General features: G+C 31.1%; 2 non-coding genes across 2 annotated transcripts; both read left to right on the plus strand.

The window, feature by feature from the left end:
• Positions 1 to 10,236: 10,236 nt before the first annotated feature.
• Positions 10,237 to 10,310, plus strand: TRNAP-UGG (transfer RNA proline (anticodon UGG)). The gene has a single exon. It is a non-coding gene; the product is annotated as a tRNA-Pro (tRNA).
• Positions 10,311 to 10,475: 165 nt separating this feature from the next.
• Positions 10,476 to 10,549, plus strand: TRNAW-CCA (transfer RNA tryptophan (anticodon CCA)). Its single transcript has one exon. It is a non-coding gene; the product is annotated as a tRNA-Trp (tRNA).
• The last annotated feature ends 12,683 nt before the right edge of the window (positions 10,550 to 23,232 follow it).

Consider the following 23,232-nt stretch of genomic DNA (forward strand, 5'->3'; position numbering starts at 1 on the left):
AAAAATGTATGTGTTATCCACACATATATGAAGATTCTAAATAATAAAAGAAACTTGATTCTATTCTCTTTTTCCAAAGTTACCATTTTTTATTGAAAAAAAAATTAAGTTCTTTTTAAGTAAATTTTAGTAAACGCTCAATACCCGAGTAGACTTTTCAAGTTGATAATGCTTTCTGGGTGATCTCAAACTTTGCAATTGTTATCCTATCAAAAAAAAATCTTGATACTTTTTATGTACAAAGAATTTACTTGTTACTAATATAACCTAACTTGCGTTGTTCTTTAGATCTACTTTGTTCACTCCAATAGTATCAGAAATCAAATCAATGCATAGGAAATGAATGCGTTGTCATACTATATAGAATTCAGACTATATCACATCACTTCTTTTACTGGATCTTATGGAGCCTGTTGATGCAGAATAAAATCGAGTCTGATCATAGAAAAGATTCTCTTCAAGTAAAACCAGCCTACCCTCTCTGTAAGAGCCTTGCTTGGTGGTTGGAAAAAAGACACATTTAATTGTAAATTATAATGTGGCAGATAAGATAAAGTCATATATCTGCGCGGCCAAATAAATAGTTCAAGTCACACACTCCCATAATCCATTTTTTTTGGAGAATTCCCTTCAACTATTTTTGTATGTAAAAAAAATTCAATTTTTGTTAAGTTGAAGAAAAATATCTAAATACATGTTTTATTTTGTTTTATAATCCATAATTGTAGCAATGAAAAAAAATCCTCCCCAAAATACAAAATGATAATGAAGTGATTACAAATATCTATGACCCATATTCACTATAAAGGACCAGAAATGCCTTGCTTACGTATCATTGAAAAGTGCATTAACATAAATACAGCAGTAAGAAGAGGTAATACAAAAGTATGCAAACTATAAAAACGAGTTAAGGTAGATTGGCCCACACTGGAACTTCCGCGTAATAATTCTACCAAAGACGATCCTATTACAGGAATAGCTTCGGGTACGCCTGTTACTATTTTTACTGCCCAATAACCAATTTGATCCCAAGGTAAGGAATAACCAGTTACACCAAAAGATGCAGTTAATACAGCCAAAACTACACCCGTAACCCAAGTTAATTCGCGAGGTTTTTTAAAACCACCTGTAAGATACACACGAAATACGTGTAGAATCATCATTAAGACCATCATACTTGCCGACCATCGATGAACTGATCGGATTAACCAACCAAAATTAGCTTCAGTCATTATATATTGAACAGAAGCAAAAGCTTCAGTAACGGTTGGGCGATAATAAAAAGTCATAGCAAATCCTGTTGCTACTTGGACTAAAAAACAAGTAAGTGTAATTCCCCCTAAACAATAAAATATGTTCACATGAGGCGGAACATATTTACTGGTTATATCATCGGCAATCGCCTGAATTTCAAGACGTTCTTCGAACCAATCATAAACTTTATTGAGATAGGTAACCCAAAGGAACCCCCCCAGAGAACCGTATATGCGAATTTCATCTCGTACGGCTCAAACAAAAATACCCAAATATTGATTGTAACAAAAACAGATATCCGTAATAGAAAGTTTGAAACTGCTTTATTTAATCCTATGATTCTAATTTTCTCTTACGATAAAAAAGAAATAAAAATCCGAAAGCTATTCTTTTTTGTTATAATGCCAAAATATCAAGTCGGCGCACCCGTCTTTATCGTGATCTTTTAAGGCCTCTTGAATATTCTTTACTTCTTTTTATTTGTATAATGTGAATTTACTGCTGTCTTCTTTATTCTTGAATTTTTATTATTGATAAGGATTCTCTTGTTAGGACCATATGAATGAATAAAAAAAACCTCAGATTCATACTAGAACCACGATGATTCAAAACAATTTTTAATCGAAGTCCAAAAATTCCCTGAGTAAGAATTGCTGGATCATCACTTCTTCAATGAATAGATAAAATATAATGAAAAAATTCAAGGAAAGGTTTGTCCTTTGCTCAAAATAAAGACAAACTGGAGAAGCTTGAAAGAATCAAAATTTTTCAATATATTTTTAGAACTCTTTGAAAAGGTTTTTAAATCCAGTTGCGAGGTCTAAATATTTAGTATGAATCATAGTATTAAGATTTTTAGAATCTATTTTCTATATTCCGTGCTCCAGATACTAGATTAAATATCTGACGGAATAAAACCATCTATATCAAGATGACAGACCCATTTTATGTTCTGTACTTTCAATAGGACCAATTAAAACAAGTCACACACTCATATTCCGGAAATACAGAAACAAAGAAATTCTACGATCAAACTACCACATCAACATGGAATAGACTAAGAAACAATAAGAAACCTAAAGGCTTCACTTTCTATAAACTAATTACTCGATTCTTGTGAATCTAATTGATAGAAATTCCGTCCAATAAAATGGACGAATTATAAATCTCCAAAATAATAGATAGAAATATCGCAAATAGAGCCATTGCAACACCCATCAAAGGAGTAGTTCCCCACCCCGGGGCTACTTTACCATATTCTGAATTTAAAGGTTTCAATAAATTCCCTACAACAGTTCGTCTTGGACCAGATCTAGAATTATCCTCAACGGTTTGCGTAGCCATAAATACTCTTTTTTATTCATTTAGATCTGTTGACTTTGTATACCATTCCGCTGTAAATATAAGGATCTTATCCTATAGATCTATTGTGATCTGGAAACTTTAGAATTAAAATAATGGAAACAGCAACTCTAATTGCCATCTCTATATCTGGTTTACTTGTAAGTTTTACTGGGTATGCCTTATATACTGCCTTTGGGCAACCCTCCCAACAACTAAGAGATCCATTTGAAGAACATGGGGACTAGTTGAAGTAATGCGCCCTCCCTATTGGGGGCTCATTACTTCAATTAAGATAATAAAAAATTATTTGACCTTTTTCGTCGGAACTTTAGGAGGTTCTCTAAAAAAAATCGCGAAAAAAATAATTCCTAAAGTTGAGACTAAGAGGAATGTATAAACCAAAGCTTCCATAAATTTAATCGTGGTTTACAATTATAGCTTTCATACCTGTTTCTTGGGGTGGGGCTCTTTTCGAAAAGAAAAAAAAGAATAAATGCAATGATTCCAATCAAGATTTATCTAGTTCTTTATATGAAATTCAAAATTATAAAAAAGTAGAAAAGAACAAAAGAATGTTATACTACCTGTCTTCTTGTAGTTGGATCTCCAAGTTTTTGGAATGCTCCAAATTCTACTTGAGCATCTAAATCTGGGTCGATACCAGCAAAAACATCTCTGAACAAAGTTCTAGAACCATGCCAAATGTGCCCGAAAAAGAATAGCAGAGCAAATGAAGCATGCCCAAAAGTAAACCAACCCCTTGGACTGCTACGAAAAACACCATCTGATTTCAAAGTAGCACGATCTAATTCAAAAATTTCCCCCAATTGAGCACGTCTAGCATATTTTTTCACAGTAGCGGGATCACTATAACTTACTCCATTAAGCTCACCACCATAGAACTCAACAGTTACACCTACTTGTTCGACACTATATTTCGATTCTGCTCTTCGAAAAGGAACATCGGCTCTAACAATTCCGTCCCCATCTACTAAAACAACTGGAAATGTTTCAAAAAAAGTAGGCATACGACGTACAAAAAGCTCATGTCCTTCTTTATCTCGAAAAATGGGATGTCCTAACCAACCGACGGCTATTCCATCTCCATTGTCCATTGAACCAGCTCTAAATAACCCCCCTTTTGCTGGATTATTTCCGATGTAATCATAAAAAGCTAATTTTTCAGGAATTTTAGACCAAGCTTCTGATAAATTTTGATTTTCGGCTAGCCCAGCACCAACTCTTCGATATATTTCTTGCTGGAAGTATCCCTGATCCCATTGATACCGAGTAGGACCAAATAATTCAATGGGGGTTGTTGCTGAACCATACCACATAGTTCCAGCAACGACAAAAGCTGCAAAAAAGACAGCAGCAATACTGCTAGAAAGGACAGTTTCAATATTTCCCATACGTAATCCTTTATACAGACGTTGGGGTGGACGCACACTAAGATGGAAAAGACCCGCTAATATGCCCAACGTTCCTGCCGCAATATGATGAGAAGCTATCCCCCCCGGAACAAAAGGATCAAAACCTTCCACACCCCACGCGGGATTTACGGATTGTATCCTTCCAGTTAGTCCATAAGGATCAGACACCCATATTCCGGGACCATACAATCCTGTTACATGAAATGCGCCAAAACCAAAACAAGCCACCCCTGCAAGAAATAAATGAATTCCAAAAATTTTTGGCAAATCCAAAGAAGGTTTTCCAGTACGTTCATCACAAAAGATTTCTAGATCCCAATAAACCCAATGCCAAATAGCCGCTAAAAAGCACAAGCCTGAAAACACTATATGTGCTCCGGCCACACCTTCGTAACTCCAAATACCCGGATTCGTTATAGCCCCTCCTGTGATATTCCAACCGCCCCACGAATTAGTTATTCCTAAACGAGTCATGAAAGGTATAACGAACATACCCTGTCTCCACATTGGATCAAGAACAGGATCAGAGGGATCAAAAACTGCTAATTCATATAGAGCCATCGAACCGGCCCAACCAGCAACTAGAGCTGTGTGCATTATATGAACAGAAAGCAAACGGCCCGGATCATTTAAAACAACAGTATGAACACGATACCAAGGTAAACCCATGAAAAAATACCCCTTCAACAAAAAATAGACACTATGTAACTTTATTGCACTGGAAAAAAATGAATATAGCCTTTCAGTAGATTCTCTTGGAAAATGGAACAATCATATTTGTCGAAATCAAAGAAACAGATTTATTCTATACCGGATAAGTAACAATACGCAATGGTGGGGAGACGAAAGGGGTTGACAACTTTCTCTATGACTATTTAAATAAGTAAATGCAGACATATTCGCTTATCACCCCAATGACCCATTTATAACAACTCGACTTTATTTAGTCTTCTTTTTTATAAAAAAAAGCAATATTAATATAAAATCAAGTAAATCTTTTTTAACACGATAAGCTAATTCTTACGTTTCCACACTAAAGTGAGATATATGACTTTATTATTTGTCCATTTTATGCCCATTGGTGTTCCAAGAGTACCCTTTCGAACCCCCGGGGATAAAGATGCATCTTGGGTTGATATATAGTGCGACTTGTCAGATATAGTAGGTTATATGGGATTTACCCGTTTTCTCCCCCGATCGAGATATCCCCGCTTTCACCCCCAAAAGAGAATGATGAAATCATAAAGATAAAAAAATGGGGAGCGTGAAGTGTAATGAAGTACTATTCTATCGATTTTTTCATTTTTAGATAAAATTTCCAGATTATTACTCGAAATTATGAATAATTTATGGTTGGCTTAATTGGACCAATAAAATCAAGTACCCAGGCTCTGTGTAGAAAAAACCAATTGGTAATATTTCTACGATCACTACTTCTATCATATCTATATATTGTATTTTACAAAAAACATTAATAAATTCAGAAAAGGAAGAAGTTCTAACAAAAATACATAGTTTTGGACTATTTGTTCTATATGTGCAAATCCAAATCGGGCAGATCTTTACTCAGAGTAGAAAAGAAACCTAAAAGAATTGAAAAAGTCCATTCAGAAACAAGAAAATTACATTGTGATTCGGCTTCGATCTCGATGAAAGCAATACATCAATGAGAAGATAGTTCACTAAATTAAGTATATTCTTCTTTTTTTTTAGTTCGAAGAAATCCATTAGAAAAAGAGAAAGATTAAAATCGACACATTGATTCCTTTTTTGCTTATATAATTTTTGATGAACTGTATGCATCAAAAGGTGCATGTACGGCTTTTAAGGAAAAAATGGAATCCTAATCAATCGACTTTATCGAGAAAGATTACTTTTTTTAGGTCAAGATGTTGATAGTGAAATATCGAATCAACTTATTAGTATTATGATATATCTGAGCATAGAGAAAGAGAATAAAGAATTGTCTCTGTTTATAAACTCTCCGGGGGGGTGGGTAATACCTGGAATAGCTATTTATGATACTATGCAATTTGTACAACCAGATGTACAGACAGTATGTCTGGGATTAGCTGCTTCAATGGGATCCTTTCTTTTGGCAGGAGGCACAATTACCAAACGTCTTGCATTTCCTCACGCTTGGCGCCAATGATTCTTTTCTTTGAGAATATATAGAATAGATATCTATCTATATATACTATACCTTCGCCATAAAAACCAAAGTAATAATAGCATGGTATTTTGAATTCCATATGCAATTTTTTTGAATCATTTAATTATATATAGAAAGAGTAGTATGAAAAAGAGGGTATTTTCCATTTTATCTGATCTATAAGAAACCTAGTTTCATTTTAGTAGTGTCGCATACTTTTTTGTTTTTTTTCATACCAGAAAGCTTGTAACAATTTTTATTTGAATCAGAAGAAAACTTAATATATGAAAAAAAAAAGAAACTTTTGGATTGTTGAATACCAAAATGATATAAAAAACAACGGAACCATCGTAGTATTTAAAAATAGATTCAAAAAGAAAGTTGGTTATTCTATTGTTTATTATTTAAGGATCCGGATCCAAAAGACCTAGTAGATTTTGTACTTCTTTTTTCTTTGATAGAAAAAAAGAAATTTGTAAATGTAGAAACAAAATTCATCGAAGAAAATACTCTACTCTATCCATAGAGGAAAAAATGAATTGCATAAGTACAAAAGCCGTATGCATCAATACGCAGAAAATGCTTGTACGGTTATTGAATATACTTTTTGCCCTTTATCTTATTTGTCTTTGTCCCTTTTCTGTTACCTTTATTTTGGGAATAAAGACAATCTTTAGCAATCTACCAATATAGTAAAAAGAATTCTAAAAAGATTTATCAAGATAAGGGAAATACTACTTAAGTGATATAATCAGGGTAATGATCCACCAACCTGCTAGTTCTTTTTATGAGGCACAAGCGGGAGAATTTGTCCTGGAAGCGGAAGAGCTACTGAAAATGCGTGAAACTATCACAAGGGTTTATGTACAAAGAACGGGCAAACCTTTATGGGTTATATCGGAAGACATGGAAAGGGATGTTTTTATGTCAGCAGCAGAAGCCCAAGCTCATGGAATTGTAGATCTTGTAGCAGTTGAATAAAAAATTGGTGGCAAAGGTTATTCTAATTAAATACAAGATTGGAAATTTAATTTTTTACTCTATCTTACTTTACATTTTAAAATAAAATCTCTAAGAGTTAATCTATTAATATAGTATATATAATTAATATAGGCTATAAATAAGGAATATAGAATATAAGTAATTCACGGTTAGGATAGATCTAAACCTGCTCATTATACAAAAATATAGATATATATAGTACGACTTACCATGCCAACTATGAAACAACTTATTAGAAACACAAGACAGCCAATCCGAAACGTCACAAAATCCCCAGCTCTTCGGGGATGCCCTCAACGTCGAGGAACGTGTACCAGGGTGTATGTGCGACTCGTTCAGCTTAAATACTAAGAAAAAACAAATTAAAATTTTTCAGTATTGGTAATCAGTTAAGATAGTGTGAATGCAAAAACTACATTCACACTATCTTAACTTAATATATAATTCTTTTCTATATAATTATATAATTCTTTACATTCTTCTATCTTGTATAAAATTTATGGTTTCGATTGGTGCAAAACCAATAATACACATTTGCAATTTCATATGAGAAGGACTTTCCCATCGGTAACAAAAAAAAGTTACCCGTTAAGCGGAGAAAATACTATTTCAATTAAAAATAAAGTATGTCCTTAATGAATGTATTTTGATGGATTTTGTAAGAATGGAATAAGAGGGTCAGCTACCCAGCAAATTTTCATAATTAAATACCGTTACTATAGAATTAGATTTGGTTGTGAAAAAACCTACTTACTCAATATTGCATGGGTAGAGCCACAGAGTGTGAACTGTACAAGTTAACAATAACATTCATTAAATGAATCAAAAATGAAAATAAAAAGGCTCCGGTGTATAGAGAGGACCTGGTCATTTCTAAAAAAAATCATAGAAACGAAGGAACCCACCAATTCATTATAAAAATATGTGTCCTATTTCATTTACTATTTTTATTTTATTTGATATCTAGTATCTATACAATTTCTGATTTTGAGGTTAAATGTTTAATATAAAAAATCGTGGTTGGGGCGGTTATAGTAGCAAGAGCCGTTGGAATTTTTTTTTATACATCGGAAGAATCCATTTTTGTTATTAATAGACTAGGAAGAAAAAAAGAATAACTGAAAAATGAAAAAGTTATTCCTGAAAATATCATTTATTAAATGACCAGAATTAAACGAGGATATATAGCTCACAAACGGAGGACAAAAATTCGTTTATTCGTATCAAGTTTTCGCGGAGCTCATTCAAGACTTACCCGAACTATTACTCAACAGAAATTGAAAGCTTTAGTTTCGGCTCATCGGGATAGAGATAGGAAAAAAAGAGATTTTCGTGGTTTATGGATTAGTCGAATAAATGCAGTAATTCGCGAGAATCAAAAAGTATCTTATATTTATAATAATTTAATGAATAGTCTATACACCAAGCAATTGCTTCTTAATCGTAAAATAGTTGCACAAATTGCTATATTAAAAGAGAATTGTCTTTTTATGATTGCCGATAATATCATAAAAACTTAAAACCCCTTATTTACTGCAGGAAGGTATAGACTAGAAATTTGTTTATTTTGATAGCTTTATCATACGATAAAGCTATCAAAATAAACAACCATGCTTAAAAAATTATTCTTCGTTACCTATTATCTTTTTTATTCCAACAAAAAAATCAAATGGAATTATCCTAATTTTGAACAAAACATCAATCCATGTTTAATTCGAATCTAAATTCAAATTGGATTTCGAATTTTTAATTTCTATTTTTTTTTCTTAAAGGAGTAATTTTAGCAGTCGACTCGCTTTTTTCAAATTGTTTTTCGTTATTAAGAAAAGGTAACGAAGATAAAATACGAGCTTGTTTTATAGCAACAGTAATTAATCGTTGTTGTTTTAAGGTCAATCTATTTACACGTCTAGATAATATTTTTCCTTGTTCACTAATAAATCGACAAATTAAACCCATGTTTTTATAATCAATTCGGTCCCCCGATTGAATCGGGGGCAAACGTCTACGAAAAGATCGCTTGGATTTAATAAAGAGTCGCTTAGGTTTTTCCATAGTTTATTTATTCCTATTCCAAAAATAACATTGATTTAAATAAATATAATTATAATAAAGGATTTGTATTTTTTTTCTTCTTTAGCATATGTTGTTATATAACGACGGGGACATCATTTTCTCAATTCCAATCGACTAGGCGTATTGTGTCGATTCTTGTTAGTAATCTATCTAGAAATACCGCTTTATTCCTTATTTAGACTCTTTTTATCACAACCAGTACCTTCCAAAAGAACACTTACTCGGATATCTTTACCCTTGGACATGACCCTCCTTTGGGTTTTTAATTCACTTATAACTCTTTTCGGATTCGAATCTAAGAATCTAAGAAAAAGATGAAAACAACTAAGATAAGATAAAAAAGAAGAATTCGAAAAATTATGAAAGATTTCGTTCCAATTTAATTGAATCTAGTACAAAAAGAATACAAGGATCTGTAACTATATTTCGTTTCAAATTGCCAGTATTTTCGTTTTTTTAAAGTATTTTTTATGATATTGTTGCCCCAACCTATGGATTTCTGCTTTCACTTTCTTTTTCATAGGAATTGAATTAATAATTCAATTCCATTGAAGCCTGGACCAGATCCCGATCCCGAGTGTCACTCCGAATTTCAATGAGGCCAATTTAATCTTTCGTCTTTATCTTTCCTAAAAAAAAAAAAAAGAAGAGTAGGTTAATTACACATATTTAATATATAATTGGACCTTTCATCTTCTTCACCCCTTCCCGTGTCAATAACTAAAATTAAAAAAAGGGGAATATCAATGCATCTGGAAAAAAACGATTGATCTCTATCAATAGACCCGCCAAAGCCCCGAACCATAAAGTACTTACTACTGGTGCCACGGAAAGATATGTTTTTAGATCTCGCATTTCAAATCCTCCTTTCTTTTTATTATTTAAGTATTTTTTCTCTGTTGATATATATCAACAGAGAAAAATGTGGAAAACAAGACAAAGATTCTTTACAATAACACTATAAACAAATGGAAAAGGGATGTAGCGCAGCTTGGTAGCGCGTTTGTTTTGGGTACAAAATGTCACGGGTTCAAATCCTGTCATCCCTATCCCTAACAATTACTTATTCTATGATATTCCGTATTCTATAATATTCCATATTCTATGAGATGAGCAATAAACCGGGAACCTGTGAAGACGAATTCCAATTGAACATACATACTGAATATCTATATGCAAAATGGATTTGGATCATATAATTTTATGAAAACAAAACGCTCTTAGTTCAGTTCGGCAGAACGCGGGTCTCCAAAACCCGATGTCGTAGGTTCAAATCCTACAGAGCGTGATTCTAGTATTATTCGCCTGATAATTACACTGAAATAATTGAACATTCAAAAGAAAGTCTGAATTTTATCCTTGTCGATTAGGATTAAACTAAATAAATAGGGAATCACAAAAAAAGAGACATTAATGAATCAAAGATCCAACTGATCACCTCGTCGGTATTGTAAATATGCAGTTACAAATAATCCAGCCAAAGTAATAGGAATTAAACCTAACACGATTCCAAATAGAAAAACTTCAATCATTTTTATTTGTTCGAAAAGTAAAAAGAAAGGTAATATAATATCTAGCCTTAAACATAAATCTGTATTGATCATAAATCTCAACGATCGAGAATTGTAAATTGACATAGTAAGGAATTCTAGAATGTCTTATACCAAAATTTACTATTCCTCTCAAAATTACAAATCAAATAAGTCGTATTTTACTAAGACCAATAAATAGAGACGAGGTTATAATTAAAACCGATAGTAAAAAACCGAAATAACTAGTGATAGTGGGCATATAGAAACTAAATGAAATATGTTCGTTCTTTTTATACATATGTTTATAAAGCACTTCCCTAAATTTCCATTTTTGAGAGAAAAAAGAAGATAAAAAATCCTACTTGAAAGATACAATTCAAAATTGGCAATTCCTCAATAAATTCAATTATTAGAGACGAAAAAAAAAAAAAGAAATAGAGTAACATAATTTAGAAATAAATTCCTCATCTGTTACATCTACCCATCCTGTGATTTCAAATCAACATACTTCTTAATCAACTCAGGAATTAAGTAAACTGATCTAATGAAAATATTTAGTATTATTCTATAGATATCCAATAGAATTCTGTTTATATTGGAAAAAGAAAAGAAAAATTATGAATATTCAAACAAAGAATAATAACTCTGTTATTTCATTTTATTTCACTTTGAATTAATGTAGAAGAAAATAGAAAAAAAGATCTTCAACAACCACAAAAAATATATTTATTGATTTGGCAATAATTGAATTATTAAAATAGAAAATCTACTTTATGAATTATCTACTTTATTAATTATTAGAAACCCTTTTCTCATATTCCGATTTTAATGGATCTTTAGTTTCTAATCCAAAACTAATAATTTGAAATGTTAAGAACCTTCCTTTTATACTATTACTCTAAAAATTTAATATAAAAAAAATTTTTATATACCCAAACTTTGCAAAATTTTCTATCGGATTTTTGACTACATAGAGACAATCAATGAAAAAAGAAGAAAAAAATCTAGTACTAAAATTTTACACTGATTGTGAAATTTCATTGCTCTGTTAGAAGAAGGATAGCTATACTGATTCGGTATACTCAAAAGACACCGTTGGTACAAAATGGACGATCTAACAAGGATTCTATTTCAGTAAATTTCGCCTTACTGATCTCGTCTTTTATGGACTCGATCCCCCCCTTTTGACTGTACAAGAATATGTGGAGTTCAAGATGTCTGGAAGCACAGGAGAACGTTCTTTTGCTGATATTATTACCAGTATCCGATACTGGATTATTCATAGCATTACTATACCCTCCCTATTCATTGCAGGTTGGTTATTTGTCAGTACAGGTCTAGCTTACGATGTATTTGGAAGTCCCCGCCCAAACGAGTATTTTACAGAGAACCGACAAGGAATTCCATTAATAACTGGCCGTTTTGATCCTTTGGAACAACTTGATGAATTTAGTAGATCTTTTTAGGAGGCTCCAATGACTATAGATAGGACCTATCCAATTTTTACAGTACGATGGCTAGCTGTTCACGGACTAGCGGTACCCACTGTTTCTTTTTTGGGATCAATATCAGCAATGCAATTCATCCAACGATAAACTTAATTTGAATTATAGAGCTATGACACAATCAAACCCAAATGAACAAAATGTTGAATTGAATCGTACCAGTCTCTACTGGGGGTTATTACTTATTTTTGTACTTGCTGTTTTATTTTCAAATTATTTCTTCAATTAATTAGAATTAATAGAAGAAATAGGAATAGTCAATAATATATATATTAAGAATTCTTTTATCCCATTCGGAAGGATATCATTTCATAATTATCTATGACTGTTTGTTAATGTCTTTAGCATGACTGACTACGTGATTAAATGTGGAGGAAAGTGGGATAAATGGCCGATACTACTGGAAGAATTCCTCTTTGGATAATAGGTACTGTAACTGGTATTACTGTGATCGGTTTAATTGGTATTTTCTTTTATGGTTCATATTCCGGATTGGGCTCATCTCTGTAGTAATCGTATTCTATTTGGGTTTTTGAAATGAAAGTGTAAGAACTGAACAGGGATCCACTCTTTCTTTGACGAATGCAAGTGGATCCCCCTTGAGTTCTTAAGAATTCTAATTTTTTTTCATATAAATGACTACTTCTTCCGATGTTTCAAAAAATTCCATTTCATTCTTTTTTTTTTATTTGTTCACTACATATTATTTTACATATTATTTATATACCATAAAAGATTATCTGGCAGAAAGATTCTAAGTTGGAAAAAAGAGAAACTAAGATATAGGATTTTTCAGGAAGGGATTCAAAAATAGTATTTTATTGATATTTTTAGAATATTTCTATTTCAACACAAACAAGAAGGAATAGGAATCGGACTCTAGGAAAGGACAAAGAAAAAAAAAAAAAAGAAAAAACAAAGAATCCCCCTTAGAGTAACTTTTCGATATTTGAATATATATATATATTTTCTATTATACAGATATTATACAGAATATAATTACAAAAATTATCAAAAAAATTGAGTTATTTTTACGAGTTTAATATGTTGATAAATACGCGGAACTAAAAATTCATTTCGAACAATTGAACCTTCTCAAATTGTTTCTTCTTAAGAACTAAAAAGATTTGTGCTAAAATAATAGATGCCAAGAAGAACAAGAGACCTTGAACACGTAATGGATCTTGAAGTACTATTTCCGCATCCCCCTGACCAAATCCACCGACATTAGGATTACTTGTTAATGGCTGATCAAGTTTGATAGATTCACCTTCTGAAACAAGAAGTTCTGGTCCTGGAGGTATAATATCAATCACTTCACGCTCATCTAATGCATCTACTATAGTGATTTCGTATCCCCCTTTTTCTTTTCGTATGATTTTTTTGACTATACCTGCTGCTGTAGCATTATAAACATTATTATTACTCTTGCTCCCGTCAAGATAAATCTGGCCCCTTCCCCTGTTCCCGCCTACATATATAGGATATTTTAAGAAATGAATATCTCTTTTACTAGCGGGATCCGGGGAAAGAATAGGAAACGTGATTTCATTATATTTCTGACCAGGAACAGGGCCTACTACAAGAATATTTTTTTTTGTAGGGCGATAGTTTTGAAAAGACAGATTGCCTATCTTCTCTTTAATCTCAGGCGAAATACGATCGGGGGGTGCCAATTCAAAACCTTCCGGTAAAATAAGAACAGCCCCCACATTCAAAGTTCCCTTTTTACCATTAGCTAGAACTTGTTTCACTTGCATATCATAAGGAATTCGAACAACTGCTTCAAATACAGTATCAGGAAGTACCGCTTGTGGAACCTCAATATCCACGGGCTTATTAGCTAAATGGCAATTGGCACAGACAATACGACCGGTTGCTTCTCGGGGATTTTCATAACCCTGCTGTGCAAAAATTGGATATGCATTTGAAAAGGGTGCTCGAATTATTATATATATCATGACCGATATAGAAATGGATCGGGTAATCCCTTCCTTTATACAAGAAAAAGCATTTCTAGTTTGCATGGTCTAATCATTGATCCTGAAAATTTCTACAATAAGATTAGGTAGGTCACTCGCATAGTTCCCTATCCAAGGTGGGAACCCCTTTTTTATTTAACTTTTTTTTAAAGAGGGGAAAATGAAAAATTATCTTTTTTAGATAAAAACTTGAAATTCATTGAAGTAAATCGGTTTTTCTGTCAATCATTCATTGAATGATAAATCACTACAAGTGATGGAGATATGCGATTTAAATAACGGAAAATCCAATATTTTAAAATTGTATCTAAAATGACTGGAAAAGTGGACACAAGACCGGATATAATTTGATCATTTTGAGCAAATCCAAAATCTTTATAAACGAAGCCAAAAAGTAGTTCCCACCCATGGGTTGAATGGAATCCTATACATAAATCAGTTAATAAAAGAATAGAAAAAGCTTTTATTGTGTCACTTAAATTATATATAAATTCTCGAACCAAAGAGTTAATAAGAACAAGTTCTTGATTACCAAGAATAGAATAACCGCTTAGAATAAAGAAACAAATTATATTTGTGGAGAAGTGCAAAATCGTATTCATACGATCTTCATTGTGTGTTTTGATTAATTGGATTGTTTCTTTATAAATTCCAGTACGAAGGTTTTGTATATATGTTTTCGGACATTCCTTTAACATGTCATCTAAGAAAAACAGTTCCTCTAATTCTATGAATTTGTTTAGAATACTCTTTTCTTTAATATCATTCAAGAAAATTTCGGATTGACTAGTATTCCACCAATTAATAAACCAAGATTCCAGACTTTTCTTAAATGTGAAAGAGATACACCAGGGCAAAAAGACTATAGATGTAAGATATAGAAGGGGAATGCTTTTTTTTTTTTTCATTTTTCGTCTTTAATGAACTTAACTTCATCTCTTTCGTCAACTCTATATGATAATAACTTTTCTATCAAGTATAAGCTTCATTACAAGTTATAGAGCTTCTAGATAAATTTAGATTGTATTTTATCATTTTTTTTTACTTAAACTTCGGAAGTTAGCCTTTGCCTTCTTTAATTGAGAAAAAAGAATACATAAATCGAATAAGAAATCGAAAGAATTCACAGTCAATTCCAATCCAATGAAGAAAAAAATATTGTTTCGAAAGGATATTAATTGCTAAGATTCGAAGAAAAAAGGATTCTTTTTAGAAATACACCAAGGAGCACTTCGAGTTATGACTATAATATTCAAATTTCGAAATCAAAAAATGTCCCATCTATAAAAATAAAAATTGAAATATTTTGCAAAAAACAGTTTTTTTTCAAAATATTTCAATCGGTACACTAAATAAATAGGACAATTCTGAAACTTTTTGTGCAATTTTATTTCTAGTTAAGTCCAATTTTCATCAATAAAGAAGCGGTACACCTAAAAAAAAAGATAATTCGCCAGCTCTATTTGCAATTTCTAGTGGAGTCAAATTATCTTCAATACGAGTCAAGGGAATAAACCCCTGTTCTATTGTTTCCATATAAACGAGACTCTCATAAGTAAGAGTACGAGTCAAAATACTTCGTTCTTGAACTCCTGTTATTATTCTGATAGATTTAATCTCGTTCATAGGTATTTTGAGAATAATACGACGATTTTTTCCAGGAAATCCCCAACGAAGAAAACATACTTCTTCTTTATTTTTTTTATCGAAGATATCAAAACCACCGCCAATATCCCACAAAATAATCCACCACAAATAAAAACTAATAAAGAGACCCCCAATTCCATAAAAAGCCATCGCGGCCCCTTGTGGAATAAATGGAAAATTACTAATTTCCTGAGAAAAAAGGAAAAGACCCATACCGAGATAACTGGAAATTGCAACCAACAATAACCCCAATGAACCTAAAAAAATGATAAAGGCTGAAAAGATATTGCTTATTTTTCGAGACTCTGTTATAGAATAGATCAGTACTTCTTTTGATCTTTTTTTTAAAATATTCATTACCCCCTCTTTTTCTTTTTAAGAATAATAATTGTGGAATAAAAAACCCCAGAATTTTACTTGTTTCTAAAGTAATTTTCATCAACTGGCGCTACTGAAATGTAAACCTTTAGGGGGAATTCATCCAATTGCTTCCAGCTCTAAAAAAAAGATCTATAATATTTTTCCCTACTTACCGCCGTATCTAAAAAATCTTGTTTTTTTGAACATAAAGAAATAAAGAAGCCATTGCAATTGCCGGAAATACTAGACCCACTAAAGGAACAAAAATGGAAGGAAAGTTTATCATAAATAAGGGTACCTCGATTTACTATTTGTACTATATCTATTTTTATTTTTGTCGATTTTTATTCTTATTTTTATTAAAAAAGACAGTCTATAATCACTAGAATTCCTATATCTTTATACTTAGTATATAGGAATTCTAGTGATTATAGCTAAGCCGATATATCAGAATATACCCTTTTATGATTCTTAGTATTTTTTTATTATTCTTTTATTTTATTACTTTGATCCTGTATGTTTTGATTTTGTATTTCAATTCCATAATTTCTTTCCTTTTTAGTCAAAGAAAAGAAATTATGGAATTGCAATAACTCAGTTACAACTCCCTTTAAAAGATTACGCGGTACGATTGAATCAATTAAACCCTTATTGAATAAAGATTCAGCTACTTGTGAATCTTCGGGCACTGTCTTATTCAATGTTTGTTCAATTACTCTTTTACCAGCAAATGCAATATAAGCGTTTGGTTCGCCAATAATGATATCCCCCAACATGCCAAAACTAGCTGTCACCCCACCCGTAGTAGGAGATGTAAGTATCGATACATAGAATAATTTTTGAATTGTTTGATAATAATATAAAGCAGAAGAAATTTTAGCCATTTGCATCAAGCTCAAACTTCCTTCTTGCATACGCGCTCCTCCGGACGAACATACGAGAATAAGAGGTAAAAGTTGATTAGTAGCATATTCTACCAAACGGGTGATTTTCTCACCTACTACGGATCCCATGCTACCTCCCATAAACTTAAAATCCATAATACCAATTGCTACAGGAATACCATTTACTTGACCTGTCCCTGTTTGAACAGCCTCAGTTAATCCTGTTTTTCTTTGATAAGAATCAATACGATCTTTATAAGGTTCTTCTTCTGAATGAAATTCAATGAGATCCAGAGAAACCATGTCTTCATCCATAGGATTCCAAGTACCCGAATCAATCGAAAATTCGATTCTATCTGAACTGTCCATTTTCAAATGATATCCACAGTATTCACAAATATTCCTTTTTGATTTCCAAAATTTTTTATAATTTAATTCATAACAATTTTCGCATTCAATCCACAAATGCGTCAATTGTTCACTTTCATGGAGATTCATATAATTTTCTACTAGAGTGGAATCACTATCATTTGTATCATTCGTACTAGTTATTAAACTAAAACTAGAATTCTCACTTTCACTACAATTTCTGACCTTACCTAAAAAGTAACTATAAAAATAACTGTCATTATATTCGACTATATTACCAAAAATGCAACTATCAACACAGATTTGAGAATGAAAATAACTATCAATGCAACTATTAATATAATTGTTCCAACTAAAAGGAGTATCATACATGGAATGATCGTAATCACTCTTAATAACAGTATTCAGATAGCTAGAAAAAACCCTTAGAAAAGAATGATTGTTGTTAATCTCCAAAGTTTTATTTTCAATATCTAAATATATGGAATAACTGTTCTTCTTATTATCCCTAACTAAAAAAGTTTTATCAGATAGGAAATCCTGTATGTTATCGACACCTACTAAATAATCAAAAGAATTATAACTAGAATTATCACGATCATCCCACCTCTGAATTTTTTTATCTATATCAGTTAAAATTTTGGGTTCTTCGCTTAGACTGGTATTCTCAATAGGACCAAGACTCTCCATTGATTTACTTAATTCACACCTGTATTCGAACTTCCTATTAAGTAACTTAGAATTGAACCACCATTTTTCCATAGAGTTTTTTCCTGTATTTCCATAAAAAAAAATGTATAGTCATTGGATGAAAAATCAAATAATAGAAATATTCCATTTTGAATATTCTATCTCATTTATTTACTATCAAAAAAAAGTATATAAATCAAATAACTAGAATTAATAACTGAAAAAAATAAAGAGCGAGTCAATATTAAAAAGAAATAACAATAAAATAAGAAGAAATATGAAATAAAAAAATCACCTCATAGGGGGGAATCTATTTAAAAGTCCAATTACTATATTTAGTTACTCTTTTTTTTCCTATATTCTCTCTTTTATCTCTATACAATTTTTCATTTTTTTTGAAGATTTATGAAAATTTCATGAATTGTCTGACTATATAAAATTGCATTCTATGATTCTATATAAACAACAAGAAATAAAAAAATGAAGTATGAATATAACAAGAGAGCGGGGAGTTTTGTAAATCTATATACAAATAATCTACACCCCCTTTTTGATTTCATTAATTGAATTTCGTTTGTTGATTCGAGCTAAGTTCTATAAAAACACCTGCCTTTTTTGAAATATGCTGAACAGTTCCTGTAGGTTAAGCGCCCCTTGTCAAGGAAATGAAAGAATAACAGGAATATTGAAATAGGTTTAATTCTTTATAGGATCCACTTTCTGAAGATATCTTCCCTCTCTTTGGGGTCGAACATCCCTTAGCAACAATTCGATAAACAGCTCTTTGGGATAGATATAGATACCCCCCCTCCAAACGTACAGGAAATTTTTATCCCCGTACGGCTCGAGAATATCAAAAATTCTATGTATTTCGAAAATTATGATGTAAAATAGAGCAATAAAATCATCAAATCAATTAAACAATGACTGAAGTATTTTTCTTTCGTATTTTCTTTCTGAAAAAAAAAAACTCTTCCTATTTGTACCTCCATAACACTCAATTTGAAAAATTCTCAAAAAACTAAAAAGAAAACCAAGCAGCAGCTATTTCATTTATTGAGTGGTCTCTACTCCTCTTTCTTGCCCGTATTTCGTTTCTTTATCATTCATTTCTTTTTTCTAAAATTTTTGATAATAGAATTGATGATACAATTTGAAAATGGTATTTCCTTAATTCCCTGATTTTTTAGCTTTTCTTTGAATCTTTGGGTTTAGACATTACTCCGGGAATCTTCAATTTTTTAAAAAAATGGGAGCAACATACCTGTTTTTCTCTGAAAGAATCATAAAAAAAGTTAATTCCTGCGGATAAACTTTTTGATAAAAAAGCAATTTTACAAATTTCAACCATTTTTTTTGAACCTGGCTGAAATAAGATCCTTTCTATTTTTATAAAATAAACAGACTTATTAACTTTTTAGAATTTATTAAATTTTAGATACTTGCTCCCGAGAAATGAATAAATTCGAGTTCCATCATGTACTATTTACATCATTAATCCCTTTCCTGTCCCAAAAACAAAAAAAGGGGTCTAGTGGAACAGAACAAATGATGTCAAGTCAAGATCATGTTCGTTTGTAAAATACTAGAAAAAATGGCGGATATCAAAATCCACCCCTAATTTAATCATGTCTTTCAAGCCGCACGTTGCTTTTTACCACATCGTTTCAAACGAAGTTTTACTCTAACATTCCCTTAGCTTAGATCCAGTATGTAATTATCGAATCGTGAATAGTGATTGATTCATTCGCTACATAAGAATCTATCCTTTTTTTTACGTTTCGGTTTTTCTTATATATAATGAAAACCTTTTTAAAAGTAAAGACATAAATGAAAATGAACTTGATATTCTAGCAATATATTTTCTACTCTATTCTATTTTTATAATTTGTAAAGTAGAAAAATGATAATTTTTTTTTTCAAAAAAAGGAGGGTCCCTTTTAATTATGCGATACAATCTGTATTCAAATATGATATACATCCTAAATAGATATGCTCTGGGACGGAAGGATTCGAACCTCCGAATAGCGGGACCAAAACCCGTTGCCTTACCGCTTGGCCACGCCCCATTTTCCATTTTACATTAATAAAGACTATTATTGATATTGGTTGTTCGTCAATTCCAGTTCAAAAATTTCTATAAAAAAAAAATTTTGCGACTAGTATTTTATATGCGTATCTACATATCTATCTATATCTATAAATGGATATAGATAGATAGGATAAAACTAAATTGATTGATCATTACATACAATTCAATTAAGATATTATATAGAAGGAAGTATGATTTCTTCAATTTTTTTGATTTCAGAATAAAAAATATTTTGAAACTGGAAAAGTTCAAATAAAAGAAGGATTCTCGAGATTCTTATCTTATTTGATTCATTTTTTTACTTTTATTCATAACTCTTTATTTTCCTTTTTATTGTATTATGTATATAATGCAATAAAATTGAAAATTAGAATGAAAAAAAAAAAACAAAAATAACTTTTATTTTTTTTAAAGAACAAAATGTTTGTTATGCTTAATATCTTTAGTTGGATCTGTATTTGTATTCACTCCGTCCTTTATTCCAGTAGTTTTTTTTTGGAGAAATTGCCCGAAGCCTACGCTTTCTTGAATCCAATTGTGGATATTATGCCAGTAATACCCGTACTATTTTTTCTTTTAGCTTTTGTTTGGCAAGCTGCTGTAAGTTTTCGATGATATTTTTAATTTGAATAATGTCGTAAAAAAATTCAGAATTTTTCAGAAAACTAAAACTCGAACATTTTAACAATTTATAAGATCAGATAAGTCTTACAGTGTGACTTCTGGATTCCAATATTGAAATTTTTCAATATATAGGAAAAAAAGGGACCTTCTCATCATTTACGTTTTTTGAATTGAAAAAACCTAATCCGATTATTCGATTGGAACCCCTCACCAATCGAATACCTAGATTACAGAAAAAAAGGATTTTTGGTCAAAAGAATTATTGATAATTTGTAATAAAATAATCTACTCTTACTATCAATTCATTTTCGAAACTCATATATATATATCTCCTCATATCCTAAAAAAACTTCATTTTTTAGAAACTTAGTATCTTAGTATTAAAAGAAACAAAATATGTTGTAATATAAGAGAATCTATTCTCTTTCTTTGTCGTTTTTTAATTATCTTGGAGATTTCATAATGCTTACTCTAAAACTTTTTGTTTATACGGTAGTGATCTTTTTCGTTTCTCTTTTCATCTTCGGATTCCTATCTAACGATCCAGGACGTAATCCAGGACGTGAAGAATAGAATAAGAAAAAAGTGGATTCTGTGTTTTCTTGCTTGTGCGGAATTTTGAAATATTTTTAGGATTTTCTCTATTTTAACATCTTTAACTAGTAAATAAAAAAAACAAGTTCAAAAAAAAATACCAAATTATCAACGGAAAGAGAGGGATTCGAACCCTCGGTACAAGAATTTGTACAACGGATTAGCAATCCGACGCTATAGTCCACTCAGCCATCTCTCCCCAATTGAAAAAAAAAAGAATTACTTTGTTTATGTTATATCACATAAACAAGAAGAACAAAAAGGGAGCTTAAAAAAAAAAGAGACTTGCTTTTTTTTTATTCTTTTTTATCTTATCTATCTTTTTTTTATTATTCTATATATTTTAGTTTTCTTTTTTTCTTTTTATACAGCCAATGAGCCCGGCCAGTACCTAGTCGGGCTCTTTTTCTTTTATTCCCATGAATATTGAAGAAAAATTCTTTATTTGAATATATTTTATTCGAAAAAAAAATATTTGTAAAAATATTTGTAATTAAAAAAAAAATAAGAGATACGGATAGATTCCTATGAGATAAAACCAAAATAAGATAATATAAAAATGTTCTCTTTTCTTACTCCCTCTCTTTTTTCTGGTAACGTAAATTGTATATATATATAACCTTCAGCAAAATAAAAAAATGAAAATTATCCCGTTTTTCAAATTTCATTAGAAGATTCTCTAATGAAACATGTCAATACTCGACTTATTAGAATATTATGCCTCCCATTTCTTTATTTTGTCTGATTGCTTTGTTCAACAAAAGATACAATAATGATATTGTAGCGGGTATAGTTTAGTGGTAAAAGTGCGATTCGTTTCAAGGACCCCCCAAAAGTTAAGGGATCCCCCATTTGATTCATATGCCGATCAAAAACTTTATTTTTTACTTAAAGGGACTCCTTTATACCCCTCGATGAATTATTTGCGGTATAATATACATTATTGTAATTTGTATACAAGAAGAATCAAATCGAATTTGACAAATTGAGTTTTAAAATTATGAAACATAAGTTTTTGGAATTGGATCTATAATCCGAATTTTTTGAGTATTACTAAAGGATCTATGGAGAGAAATATACAAAGTTTCTTTCTAATCGTAACTAAATCTTCCATTTTTTTGCATAGTAAAAATTGAAGCAAAATAGCTATTAAACGATTCTTTTAGTTTACTAGAGACATCGACATTTTTTTAGCTCGACGGAAATTTTCTTCTTTTCCTAAAGATTTTCTGAAATAGAAATAGAGAACGAAGTAACTAGAAAAAAAACATAGATTGTTAGAATATTGCTCTTCTAGAGGGATCATCTAAAAAGCAAGATATTTGAAACCTATTCATACAAAAAGGCTGACATAGATGTTATGGGTCAATTTTTTTTATTGTCCATCTCTTCATTCCGTAAAGGAGCCGAATGAAACAAAAGTTTCACGTTCAGTTTTGAATTAGAGACGTTAAATCAAAATGATGAATCAACGTCGACTATAACCCTTAGCCTTCCAAGCTAACGATGCGGGTTCGATTCCCGCTACCCGCTTCTATTTTATTCTATTTAAATCTATCTTTTTTCTTCGAGAATGAATCTAGAATTCTTAAAGAATTTGTCAATTCTTCATTTTCATTTCTTAATTTAGTTTTAGTTATATATATTCAATTATATTCAATTGATTTTTCTTTTTTATTTTTTTTTTCTTTT

This window comes from Vigna unguiculata, unplaced genomic scaffold (genome assembly GCF_037176805.1).
Source record: "Vigna unguiculata cultivar grain cowpea cultivar isolate G323 ecotype 2 unplaced genomic scaffold, ASM3717680v1 ptg000367l, whole genome shotgun sequence".
Taxonomy (NCBI): Eukaryota; Viridiplantae; Streptophyta; class Magnoliopsida; order Fabales; family Fabaceae; genus Vigna; species Vigna unguiculata.